We start from the raw sequence: 13,521 nt of genomic DNA, 5'->3' as shown, positions 1-13,521 counted from the left end.
CTTGTATCGTCGGGTGACTTCGTATTGGTCGAATGGAATTGGGATATCCGAGTGAGGTTAGAGGTCGAGTGGATCGCACTCCTTGATGAACTCAGTCGCTTTCTCTTCTTGTGCTTTGAATGTCTCTGAGTGTAGGGAAATGTCCTTGGGTAGGGTGTCTAGGTCAGGCCTATGACACTACCCTAGGTACATGTCATCGTCATTAGCCCCCGAATGGATTGAGGTCCGAGTGGAAAAAGAGCTGAAGCTGACTCCGACTCGATTCCATACTTCGGTGGCATGTCATCTGGGTTTGTCAGTCGTGTTGCAGCTTCGTTCTTGTTTCAGTCGCCTTGATCGATTCAGAGGTTGTCGAGTGAACTTATTGACAGTCTTCGAGTGTTGGTATGGTACGAAATCTTCGGTGCAATTGGTTGCCCCGCGGTTCCCGGATCTCACGGGATTCAAAATTTCGGGGAAGCGCGCGGGACGGGGTGTGCCGCAGTAAACGGAGTGGATAGACAGAGGTGCCTCGATTCTTGCGCCACCTTTTTCGCCATGTATCCGGCGCGCGACTATTGCGGGATTTGACAGGATCACTTGGGCCTACGAGTCAGCCACTCGGAAACATCCCCATAAAAGGCATCGAAGCCGATGTGTTGCACAGTGCGCCCTATTCCCCTTCTTCTTCCTCCGCTTCTCCATCGCGCCCGCCTCCACTCTCAACACCGCTGCCCTGCCCGTGCGCAATCCGCCGCGATGGGGAAGGACAAGACAGCGGCCCTGGAGCGCGCGAAGAAGGCGACGGCGGCGGCGAAAGGCAAGAAGACGTGTCAGGGGAGGGGGGTCGTCGTCGAGTTCCGGTCTGCCGCCTGGCTGGATCCAGGGGGACTGGATTCGTTCCACTATCCAGAAGGAGGATCTGGCCAGCGGAGGCTTGATCGCCTACGGGTCATGGAGGCTGCCGGGGAATGAGTCCGAACCCCAACCGCAAGAGGGTGAGCGCGTTCTGCTTGCCACCCACGTCGACTAGGGTTTCACTCTGCCTCCCCATCCTTTCTTCCGGGGTTTTCTGAACTTCTTTGGTGCCCAACTTCACCACTTCTCTCCCAAAACAATCACACTCCTTGCCGCGTATGTTTCTCTGTGCGAAAACTTCTTGGGCTGTCGACCGCATTGGGGTCTGTTTAAGCACATTTTTACTTGCCTCTCCCAGACTGTGAAAAAGGCAAATCCGAGTGACAAAAAGACGCGAGTGATCCAAATGTGCGGAGGTCTAGGGATTCAGACGAGGGGCAGGAGTACTTTTCAAGCCATGACCCTTCCCGACTCAGTTAGAGGCTGGCAGTCGACCTGGTTCTACTGCCGAGACGTCCCGACTCCGGGTCAGCCGACCGGCCTTCCTCCTTTCTCCATGGACCGAGTCCAACAACCTTCTTCGCTTATCGTGACTCCAGCAGAGAAGGGAGAGGTGTCCATGTTAGTCGACCGAGTGGTCCAGCTGGTTCGTGATGGTGTGACTGGCATGGACTTGCTGGAAGTGTTTTTCAGTAGGCGCATCCAGCCCCTTCAAGCCCGCGATCACCCGATGTGGTTGTATTCGGGCCCCAACGACACCACTCGGGTTGACCCAGAGGAGGTTTCCGAGGAGACAGTGGAGCAATGGTTGTGGAGCATCACTGGTAATAAAGACAACCCAGAGGGTCCAGGAGAGTCGTTCCCTTCAGCGCCGAGAACGAGCCGGAAAAGGTCTGACTTCTGTTACCGAGTGCATCTTTATTCTGATTTGCGGCTGTCTTTGAATCTGACCGGTGTCCGTCCAACTTTTGCCTTGCAGATTTATACCGAAATGTACTCAATGCCGAATGGAGAGCAAGTCCAGGAGGGAGAGGCGAGCGGAGGTGAGAACGCCGACTGGAAATCTGAAGAAGAGAGCGATGATGACGATGACGACTCGAGCAGCAATGAGGAAGTCGACTCACCGCCTTGTTCTGAAAGACGTTGCAAGCAGACGCATGACCCAGCAGGTGGACGCGGTAAAGCGGTTGCGTCAAGCATGCAGGTGTTGAAGCGCACTCGAACATCCACTCCCGAGCCGACAGAGAAGGCCCCGAAGTAGCCCAAGGTTGGGCCTGCCAAGACTCGGAAGGCTTTACGAAAGATCAAAGTGGACGTCCCCGTTGCCTCTGTGTAAGTATTTTGCTTCGTTTGGAAACTTCTGTACTTCAGTCGACTCATTCTCCAGCTTGACCGAGTGAATTATGAAACTTGCAGTGCTGCTACTTCTGGGACTTCCATTTACAAGGATGAAGATGATCAGGAAACTGAAGATGCGGCCACTTCCAAAGTAGGTATGACTTTTGCCATATTGCCTTCATTTTGTCGATTGATTTATAAGTCGACTAAACTCTTGCGATCGAGTCTTTTGCAGCGTCGTAGAATGTTATTGAACTTCCAAACGACGATGAAGATATGCCCAGAAGCCTACAGGAAGGAGGGGCAGGACTTCGTGCAGGAGGGTGCCAGCCAGCAAGGTACGTCAGACGACGTCAGTGCTAGAACCAGTGATCCAGCAGTCCAGAGACCTCAATCAAGCTTTTGTTACTTTTGCCAATCCTGTGTGGACTGAACATCCTTTGGGTCGACTGTCCAATTCCCTGCTTCGTTCGTGCAACTCCATGTCTCAGATCCCCAGGCTGCTGCAACTGTTCCACCAACTCCGCTTTTCGTCGCCCATCATGTCCCGGAGGACCAGGTGAGCGCTGCCAAGTTAGCTATACGCCAGGCAGGCCTTATGAAGGTGGTGTGCGAGGCCAGTCAGGCTGCTTATGACACCAGCTCAACACTTCAGACTAACGTTGAGGTTAACTGATTTCCGACGGATCTTTATCTTGACGCTTGTTCTGTTAGGATATGGTACTTGAAAACTGCTGCTTTATTATCCGTAAGATGTCCATCGATGAGTGTTTTAGAACCTTTAAAGTGCATCTATCATGCGTCTGCACCTTGCATCTGTCCACCCACTGGGTGTTTGAACTTTTGCTGAGTAGTTTTTCCACTTGAGTCGACTAGGTTGCGTCGAGTGTATCTTTGAACTAGTGGGGGCACGCAGAGTGCACCCACTGGGTGTAGTCCCCGAGGCCACCGTCGAATGTTTGATTCGGCGGGGGTCTTGAACAAAATGCCTCTTGACAGTTCTTCCACTCGGTCTGGGCGGACCATGTCGAGTGGAATCTGGACCAGTGGGGGCACGCTGAGTGCACCCACTGGGTGTAGTCCCTGAGACCGCAGTCGACTGCGGGCAGTCGGCTGTGGTCTGAGAATAGGACCAAGTCGATTGAAACGTCGAACCAGTGGGGGCACGCTAAGTGCACCCACTGGGTGTAGTCCCCGAGACTACTGTTGAATGTATGATTCGGCAATAGTCTTAGAACTCTTTTTGTCGTAACGAATTGAACTTGTATTTTATCGCTCGAAAGCAATCAAATCTTTGTTCCTGTCGACCGATTGTCCACTGACTGCAGAGATCTTGCGAGCTCGGGGCCCGGTTTGCTGACTTGGAGCGGAATCAAATTCAAATCAACCTTGATCTGGAACTGGCCAAGAAAATCCTGCAGAAGGCCAAAGATGAAGCAGCTGCTATGGGAGGTAACCACTTGTCGACTATTTGATTTGTCAGCTTTACTTTTCACCTTTTGAACCGAGTGACTCCACTCGAACAGATGTGCGTAGTGAAAACAGACGACTCCAAGCTCGACTGAAGAATGTTATTTCTTTAGAGAAAATGAAGCAGGCGCTAGAGCAGAAGGACCTTGACCTTGCCGCGGCTCAGAAGATGGCGCGGGAAAAAACTGAACTTGCTGACAAGAAGTTGGCTTCAGTCGGTAAGTTAGAAGAAGAAAACGCCAAAATGAAGACTGCCATCAGCGAAGCCAACAAGGAAGTCGTGCAGCTGAAGAAGGACAAGGTGACTCTGACCGACAAAGTTGGAGATCTCACCCGAAAGAGGGACGAACTGGAGGTTTATCTGGAAGGACTCGCCAAGAAGCTATTCCTTATGCTTGAAGGTGCTTTCCCTTGTTCGACTGATTTGCCACTGTCGACTCTATATAGTTGTCGACTCATTATTTATCTGTGTGTGCAGAATTCTGCCAAAACTTTGAGGAAGATACTAGGCGAATTGAAACGAGCTTGGACCCCATCAACTCCCCTATTAAGGATGAAGCTGCTATGAACGTGCTCCGACTGGAATCTTGTCTTGCCAGCGCCATGGACTATCACGCACGACTGAAGGTGGCGGTGTCGCGGATTGACACGGCGCTCTGGCCAAGGGTGACATTCCAGAATGATCTCGAGTCTCTGATGACTTGACTCAGTGAGATCCCCGGTCGAGTGCAGGAATGGAAGAAGTCATCTGCCCGATGCGGTGCTAATGTGGCTATGTCTCTAGTTCGCGTCCAGTGCAAAGAGGCCAAGGAAGAGAAGCTAGCAGCGCTCAAGGTGGCCAACACCAAGAAGCTTCACTTCCATTCCTTCATGGAGACCTTCATCGAAGCAGCCACCCGCATTGCGGACGGAATCGACCTGGACAAGTTCGCCGAGCCTGCCAGCCCTCCTCCTGCGGAGTGAACAAACTTTACGCCTTGATTAAATTTGCCTCAGAATGCCATGTGATTTTGTAACCGTTGCTTCGGGCCTGATGCCCAAGCACTTTTATCCGCGGCACTGAACCTCGCAAGATTTATCCGGACTTGGTTTTTCTTTTCAACATGGTTGCTTTGCTTTTGCTGCTATCAAATCTTTTAACTCCGATTGAATCTTGATTCTTGACTCAGAATAGATGTTGTTTTCGCGACGCAGCTCGGACGAGAGGGTTGTGGGCATGAGCACTAGGTGTTGTACACGACCTGCACTTCATCGTCCTTGCGGATCAGGATGGAGCATACATTGTACTTGTGACACAGCTCCGTTGAGAGGGTCATATGGACAAGAGCATCAGGTGTTGCACACGACCTGAACCTCGTCGTCCTTGTGGATCAAGATGGAGCATACATTGTACTTGTGACGCAGCTTCGTCGAGAGGGTCATGGACAAGAGCATCAGGTGTTGCACCTGACCTGCACCTCGTCGTCCTTGCGGATCGAGATGGAGCGTACATTGTTCCTGTGACTCGGCCACTCGGAGTGGTTTTTAACTTAGGCGAATCGGGTTCGCAGCTAAGCCTCCGAGTGGGAGGATTTCTCTCCACTCGGAGGATTTTTTAACTTAGGCGAGTACGGGGGTCGCAGCTAAGCCTCCGAGTGAGAGGATTGCTCTTAACTCGGTAGGATTTTTAAAACTTAGGCGAGTACAGGACTGCAGCTAAGCCTCCGAGTGAGAGGATTGCTCTTCACTCGGTAGGATTTTTGAAACTTAGGTGAGTACAGGACTGCAGCTATGCCCCCGAGTGAGAGGGTTGCTCTACACTTGGTAGGCTTTTTAAAACTTAGGCGAGTACAGGACTGCAGCTAAGCCTCCGAGTGAGAGGATTGCTCTTCACTCGGTAGGATTTTTCAAACTTAGGCGAGTACAGGACTGCAGCTAAACCCCCGAGTGAGAGGGTTGCTCTTCACTCCGTAGGATTTTTAAAACTTAGGCGAATCAGATTAGCGGCTAAGCCCCCGAATGAGAGGATTGCTCTTCACTCGGTGGGATTTTTGAAACTTAGGCGAGTATAGGACTGCAGCTAAGCCCCCGAGTGAGAGGGTTGCTCTTAGCTCGGTAGGATTTTTAAAACTTATGCAAATCGGATTCGTGGCTAAGCCCCCGAGTGGGAGGATTGCTCCTCGCTCGGAGGATTTTTAGAACTTAGGCGAATCAGATTCGCGGCTAAGCTCTCAAGTGAGAGGATTGCTCTTCACTCGGTAGGATTTTTGAAACTTAAGTGAGTACAGGACTGCAGCTAAGCCCCTGAGTGAGAGGGTTGCTCTTCACTCGGTAGGATTTTTAAAACTTAGGCGAATCGGATTCGCGGCTAAGCCCCCGAGTGGGAGGATTGCTCCTCACTCGGAGGATTTTGAAACTTAGGTGAGTACGGAACTGCAGCTAAGCCACCCACTGGGGGATTTGAACATGTGTGTTTACCGGATAACAATCATTAAGATACTGCAAAAATCTTGTCTTTGATAAGCAAACTGAATGATTCTTATTACAACTCGTCGACTCGAGCATTTAGGTATAAAAACGGCGGAGCAGATCCGCATTCCACGAGCGTGGCTCGTCTACTTTCTTGGCCACGTTGTAAAGGTGATAAGCTTCGTTGTGGAGCACCTTGGTGATGATGAAGGGGCCTTCCCAGGCTGGAGCGAGTTTGTGAGGTCGTTTCTGATGTACTCGGAGAACAAGATCTCCTTCTTGGAACGCTCGACCTCTGATATTACGAGCATGGAATCAACGCAAGTCTTGCTGGTAAATGGTTGACCTGATCGAAGCCATCTCGCTCTCTTCCTCCATGAGATCAACTGCATCTTGGCGTGCCTGTTCAGCTTCAGCTTCTGAGAAAAGTCCTACTCGGGGAGCGTTATGCAATAAGTCACTCGGAAGCACAGCCTCAGCGCCATACACCATGAACAAAGGGGTCTGGTCAGTCGACCGGTTCGGAGTTGTTCTCAGTCCCCATAAGACAGACGGCAATTCAGTCACCCTAGCTCTAGCAGCATGTTTGAGATCGCGCATCAGTCGGGGTTTCAGCCCATGCAGGATCAAACCATTCGCCGTCTCTGCCTGCCCATTCGACTGCGGGTGCGCGACAGACGCGTAGTCTACCCGAGTGCCTTGGGAAGCGCAAAATGCTCTGAACTCATCAGAATCAAAGTTGGAGCCATTAACTGTGATAATGCTGTGAGGGACTCCATATCTGAATATCAGCTCTCTGATGAAACTGATAGCAGTGCTTGAATCGAGATTCTTGATAGGCTTGGCTTCGATCCATTTAGTGAACTTGTCGACTGCTACAAGCAAATGAGTGAAACCACTTCTGCCGGTCTTGAAGGGTCCAACCATACCCAACCCCCAAACAGTAAACGGCCAGACGAGTGAAATAGTCTTCAAGGCAGATGCAGGCTTGTGGGACATGTTCGAGTAGAACTGACAACCTTCACACTTGTCAACTATATCTTTTGCCATCTCATTTGCTCGTGGCCAGTAGAATCCCGCTCGGTATGCTTTGGCCACGATGGTCCGAGCCAGTGGGTGCACTCAGCGTGCCCCCAGTGGTCCAGATTCCACTCGACATGGTCCGCCCAGACCGAGTGGAAGAACTGTCAAGAGGCATTTTGTTCAAGACCCCCGCCGAATCAAACATTCGACGGTGGCCTCAGGGACTACACATGGTGGGTGTACTCTGCGTGCCTGGTTCCTGTCGACCAGACCTTGTACAAGGATTGACCTCGCATCAAATCCAGGTTCTCTTGGGTCGACTCAGACCCTCCGCTCATCGCTATACGGGCGCCTGTCGTCATACTGTCGGGGCACATATGACCCGCCCCTCGGAGGGGGCGTAGGCACTCGACGGCGGTCATCACAGCCGAGTCAATGATCGTACTGCTCATGATTCCGACCCGGGTACTGATCCTGGCGGTGCCCACATCCCTCACGCCGTAGAGGCGATCTTGTGCTATGAGCCGACTGGACTGTATCTGCTACCACGGACCTGTTGTGGATCCTGTTACGAGACTGAGAAACGGCTGTGTTCTGCTCTCCTGCTGCCCTGAGCAGTGCTCGGATCTGCATCAAGCCTCTTCCAGCCTCTGATTGGGACGGCTGAATCGACTCTGCTATACGGGTTGCAGCTGTAAGATTCTGAATCGGGGTGCGGTATACCTGAGGTTCAGGCGGGAACAATTGTCGCTGACGTCGACTGGATTCGGGGATCTGTCGTCGAGCGGGCTCGTCGAGTGAATGTTGAAGGTTCTCCAGCCGCGCGCTCAGTGATGACCCACAATTATAGGGGATCTATCGTAGTCCTTTCAATAAGTAAGAGTGTCGAACCCAACGAGGAGCAGAAGGAAATGACAAGCGGTTTTCAGCAAGGTATTCTCTGCAAGCACTGAAATTATAGGTAACAGATAGTTTTGTGATAAGGTAATTTGCAACGGGCCACAACTAACAAGTGTAAATAAAGTGCAGCAAGATGGCCCAATCCTTTTTGTAGTAAAGGACAAGCCTGGACAAACTCTTATATAGAGAAAAGTGCTCCCGAGGACACATGGGAATTATCGTCAAGCTAGTTTTCATCACGCTCTTATGATTCGCGTTCGGTACTTTGATAATTTGATATGTGGGTGGACCGGTGCTTGGGTGCTGTCCTTACTTGGACAAGCATCCCACTTATGATTAACTCCTATTGCAAGCATCCGCAACTACAAAAGAAGTATTAAGGTAAACCTAACCATAGCATGAAACATATGGATCCAAATCAGCCCCTTACGAAGCAACGCATAAACTAGGTTTTAAGCTTCTGTCACTCTAGCAACCCATCATCTACTTATTACTTCCCAATGCCTTCCTCTTGGTCCAAATAATGGTGAAGTTTTATGTAGTCGATGTTCACATAACACCACTAGAGGAAAGACAACATACATCTCATCAAAATATCGAACGAATACCAAACTCACATGACTACTTATAGCAAGACTTCTCCCATGTCCTCAGGAACAAACGTAACTACTCACAAATCATATTCATGTTCATAATCAGAGGGGTATTAATATGGATAATAGACCTGAACATATGATCTTCCACCAAGTAAACCAACTAGCATCAACTAGAAGGAGTAATCAACACTACTAGCAACCCAGAGGTACCAATCTGAGGCTTTGGGACAAAGATTGGATACAAAAGATGAACTAGGGTTTGAGAGGAGATGGTGCTGGTGAAGATGTTGATGGAGATTGACCCCTCCCGATGAGAGGATCGTTGGTGATGACGATGGCGATGATTTCCCCCTCTCGGAGGGAAGTTTCCCCGGCAGAACAACTCCGCCGGAGCCATAGATTGGTTCCGCCAAGGTTCCGCCTTGTGGCGGCGGAGTTTTGTCCCGAAAGCTTGCTTATGATTTTTTCTCGGACGAAAGACTTCATATAGCAGAAGATGGGCACCGGAGGGCCACCAGGGGGCCCACGAGGTAGGGGGCGCGCCCAGGGGGGTAGGGCGCGCCTCCCACCCTCGTGGCCAGGGTGTGGCCCCCCTCTGGTGTTTTCTCCACTCAGTATTTTTTATTAATTCCAAAAATGACTTCCCTGAAGTTTCAGGACTTTTGGAACTGTGCGGAATAGGTCTCTAATATTTGCTCCTTTTCCAGCCCAGAATTCCAGCTGCCGGCATTCTCCCTCTTCATGTAAACCTTGTAAAATAAGAGAGAATAGGCATAAGTATTGTGACATAACGTGTAATAACAGCCCATAATGCAGTAAATATCAATATAAAAGCATGATGCAAAATGAACGTATCAACTCCCCCAAGCTTAGACCTCGCTTGTCCTCAAGCGGAAGCCGATAACGATAAATATGTCCACATGTTTAGAGATAGAGGTGTCGATAAAATAAAATACGGACATGAGGGCATCATGATCATTCTTATAACAGCAACATATTTGAATATTGTCATATGATTTCTTATGCTCAAGTAACAATCTGTCCACAATGTTAAGTATGAATCTGAAACTTCATTAAGAACTAACAAACTATAATCTCAGCCATTGAGGCAATTACAATTTATCATAACATCAGAAAGAATCAATATAAGAGCTTTTCAGCAAGTCCACATACTCAACTATCATTTAATCTTTCACAATTGCTAACACTCACGCAATACTTGTGGGTATGGAGTTTTAATCAGACATAGAGAAAGATAGGGGCTTATAGTTTTGCCTCCCAACTCTTTACCTCAAGGGTAATGTCAACAATAATAGCTCATGCCAACATACATCCAATTGGATATATATATATATATTTATATATATATATATATATATATATATATATATATATATATATATATCAGGATCTTTTCAACACAATGTGCTTGCCAAAGGATAAAATGTAAAAAAGGAAAGGTGAAGATCACCATGACTCTTGCATAAAGGTAGAAGATAAAAGTAAAAGATAGGCCCTTCGCAGAGGGAAGCAGAGGTTGTCATGTGCTTTTGGTTGGATGCACGAAATCTTAATGCAAAAGAACGTCACTTTATATTGCCACTTGTGATGTGGACCTTTATTATGCAGTCCATCGCTTTTATTTCTTCCACATCACAAGATCGTATAGAGCTTATTTTCTCCACACTAATAAGTCATACATATTTAGAGAGAAATTTTTCATTGCATGCAACAATGACAACTTACTTGAAGGATCTTACTCAATCCATAGGTAGATATGGTGTATTCTCATGGCAAAACTGGTTTTAAGGGTATTGGAAGCACAAGTAGTATCTCTACTTGGTGCAAAGAATTGGCTAGCATGAGGGAGAAATGCAAGCTCAACATGTTGGATGATCCATGACAATATACTTTATTTCAAATATAAGAAAACATAACCCATTACGTTGTCTTCCTTGTCCAACATCAACTCTTTAGCATGTCATATTTTAATGAGTGCTCACAATCATAAAAGATGTCCAAGATAGTATATTTATATGTGAAACCTCTCTTTCTTTATTACTTCCTATTAATTGCAACGATGACCAAAGCTATGTTTGTCAACTCTCAACAACTTTTAATCATCATACTCTCTATATGCGAAGTCAGTACTCTCCATAGGATCAATATGATCTCTTTATTTCTTTCTTTTTCTTTAATCCCCTCACGATCATAGAAAAATAATCAAGCCCTTGACTCAACACTAATCTTTATTATATATCTCACGGACTCGATTACATAGAGGGATCATAAAGCAAAACTCAAAACTCAAAGCTAAAACTTTATTATACTAGATCAAGATATTACCAAATGGATTGAACTAAGAAAAATGGTAAAGATAGGAGTGTGATGGTGATACAATACCGGGGCACCTCCCCCAAGCTTGGCAGTTGCCAAGGGGAGTGCCCATACCCATGTGATTATGTCTCTTTTGCTGATGAAGGAGATGGAGGTGATGATGGATAGTCGCACATCGAGCGTAGGAGGTCCTCCAATTTGCGGATAATGCCCTTGAGTGCGATGATATGCCCCTTCAACAAAATATTTTCACGTGTGAGATACTTGTTTTGTATAGGAGCTAATTCAATCATCTTGAAAGCTTCGATCTCAGTTGGGGTAAGAAGATTGTGATCAAGTTGAAGGTTGTCTTCTGCTGCCGGAGCTTGGTCCTCCGTGGCCTTCTTGATCCCTTAATCCTTGTTGATCTCCATGGGTTCTTCCCTCTTCAGCTCTATCTTCATTAGCCAAGCATCATTGTCACCATTGTTGGAGGAGGGGGACGACATGATGCCTGGCCTTGACAACCCTGACAGAAAACAGCTTGAAACAAGAACAGAGGATAATTGCATGATACAGTGGTCAAAACCTTCGGGAGAATATATAATGAATTTTTACCGACCAAAAGAAGTATTGTGCAAGAAAACGGAGTCCAGAGAGCACACGAGGTGCCCACGAGGCAGGGGGCGCGCCCAGGGGGTAGGGCGCGCCTCCCACCCTCGTGGAAGCCTCGTGTCCTTCCCGGACTGCTTCTTATTTTCCTATTTTCTTAAATATTCCAAAACAGAGAAAAATTGCCATTAGAACTGTTTTGGAGTCGGTTTACTTACCGTACCACGTACCTATTCCTTTTCGGAGTCTGAAACGTTCTGGGAAGTATCCCTTATGTATTCCTCCGGGGTTACGGTTTCAATAATATTAGTTTCAACATTTATGGGATTACCTGAGATATAATGTTTGATTCTTTGACCATTCACCACCTTCGGATTTGTCCCTTCGAAGTTGTTGATTTTTATGGCACCGGATGATAGACCTCCTCGATAACGTAAGGACCTTCCCATTTAGAGAGAAGTTTTCCTGCAAAAAATCTTAAACGAGAGTTGAATAGCAACACATAATCACCTACATTAAACTCACGCTTTTGTATCCTTTTGTCATGTCATCTTTTAACTTTTTCTTTAAACAGTTTGGCATTCTCATAAGCCTGGGTTCTCCATTCATCAAGTGAGCTAATGTCAAATAGCCTCTTCTCACCGGCAAGTTTGAAATCATAATTGAGCTCTTTAATAGCCCAATATGCCTTATGTTCTAGTTCGAGAGGTAAGTGACATGCTTTTCCATAAACCATTTTATACGGAGACATACCCATAGGATTTTTATATGCAGTTCTATAGGCCCATAATGCATCATCAAGTTTCTTGGACCAATTCTTTCTAGATCTATTAACAGTCTTTTGCAAAATTAATTTGAGCTCTCTATTACTCAATTCTACTTGACCACTAGACTGTGGGTGATAAGGGGATGCAATTCTATGATTAACATCATACTTAGCAAGCATTTTACGAAAAGCACCATGAATAAAATGTGAACCACCATCAGTCATTAAATATCTAGGGACTCCAAACCTCGGAAAAATAACTTCTTTAAGCATCTTAATAGAGGTGTTATGATCAGCACTACTAGTTGGAATAGCTTCTACCCACTTAGTAACGTAATCAACAGCAACTAAAATATGTGTATACCCATTAGAGGAAGGAAACAGTCCCATGTAATCAAAGCCCCAAACATCAAATGGTTCAATAATGAGTGAATAATTCATAGGCATTTCTTGACGTCTACTAATATTACCAATTCTTTGACATTCATCACAAGATAAGACAAACTAACGGGCATCCTTGAAGAGAGTAGGCCAATAAAACCGGATTGCAATACCTTATGTGCAGTTCTATCTCCAGCGTGGTGTCCTCCATAAGCTTCGGAGTGACACTTGCGTACGATCTGTTCCTGTTCATGCTCAGGTATACAACGTCTAATAACACCATCTACTCCTTCTTTATAAAGATGTGGGTCATCCCAGAAGTAATGTCTTAAATCATAGAAAAACTTTTTCTTTTGCTGGTATGTGAAACTAGGTGGTATAAATTTAGCAACAATGTAATTAGCATAATCAGCATACCATGGAGCAGTACGAGAAGCATTTATGACAGCTAATTGTTCATCAGGAAAGCTATCATCAATAGGTAGTGGGTCATCAAGAACATTCTCTAACCTAGACAAATTGTCTGCAACGGGGTTCTCAGCTCCCTTTCTATCAATAATATGCAAATCAAATTCTTGTAGCAAGAGAACCCATCTAATAAGTCTAGGTTTAGCATCTTTCTTTTCCATAAGATATTTAATAGCAGCATGATCAGTGTGAATAGTTACTTTAGAATCAACAATATAAGGTCTGAACTTATCACAAACAAATACAACTGCTAAGAATTCTTTTTCAGTAGTAGCATAATTTCTCTGGGCACTGTCGAGAGTTTTACTAGCATATTGAATAACATTTAATTTCTTATCAACTCTTTGTCCTAGAACAGCACCTACA

This window comes from Triticum aestivum, chromosome 2D (genome assembly GCF_018294505.1).
Source record: "Triticum aestivum cultivar Chinese Spring chromosome 2D, IWGSC CS RefSeq v2.1, whole genome shotgun sequence".
Lineage (NCBI taxonomy): Eukaryota > Viridiplantae > Streptophyta > Magnoliopsida > Poales > Poaceae > Triticum > Triticum aestivum.
Note: the sequence above shows the minus strand (reverse complement) of the source record.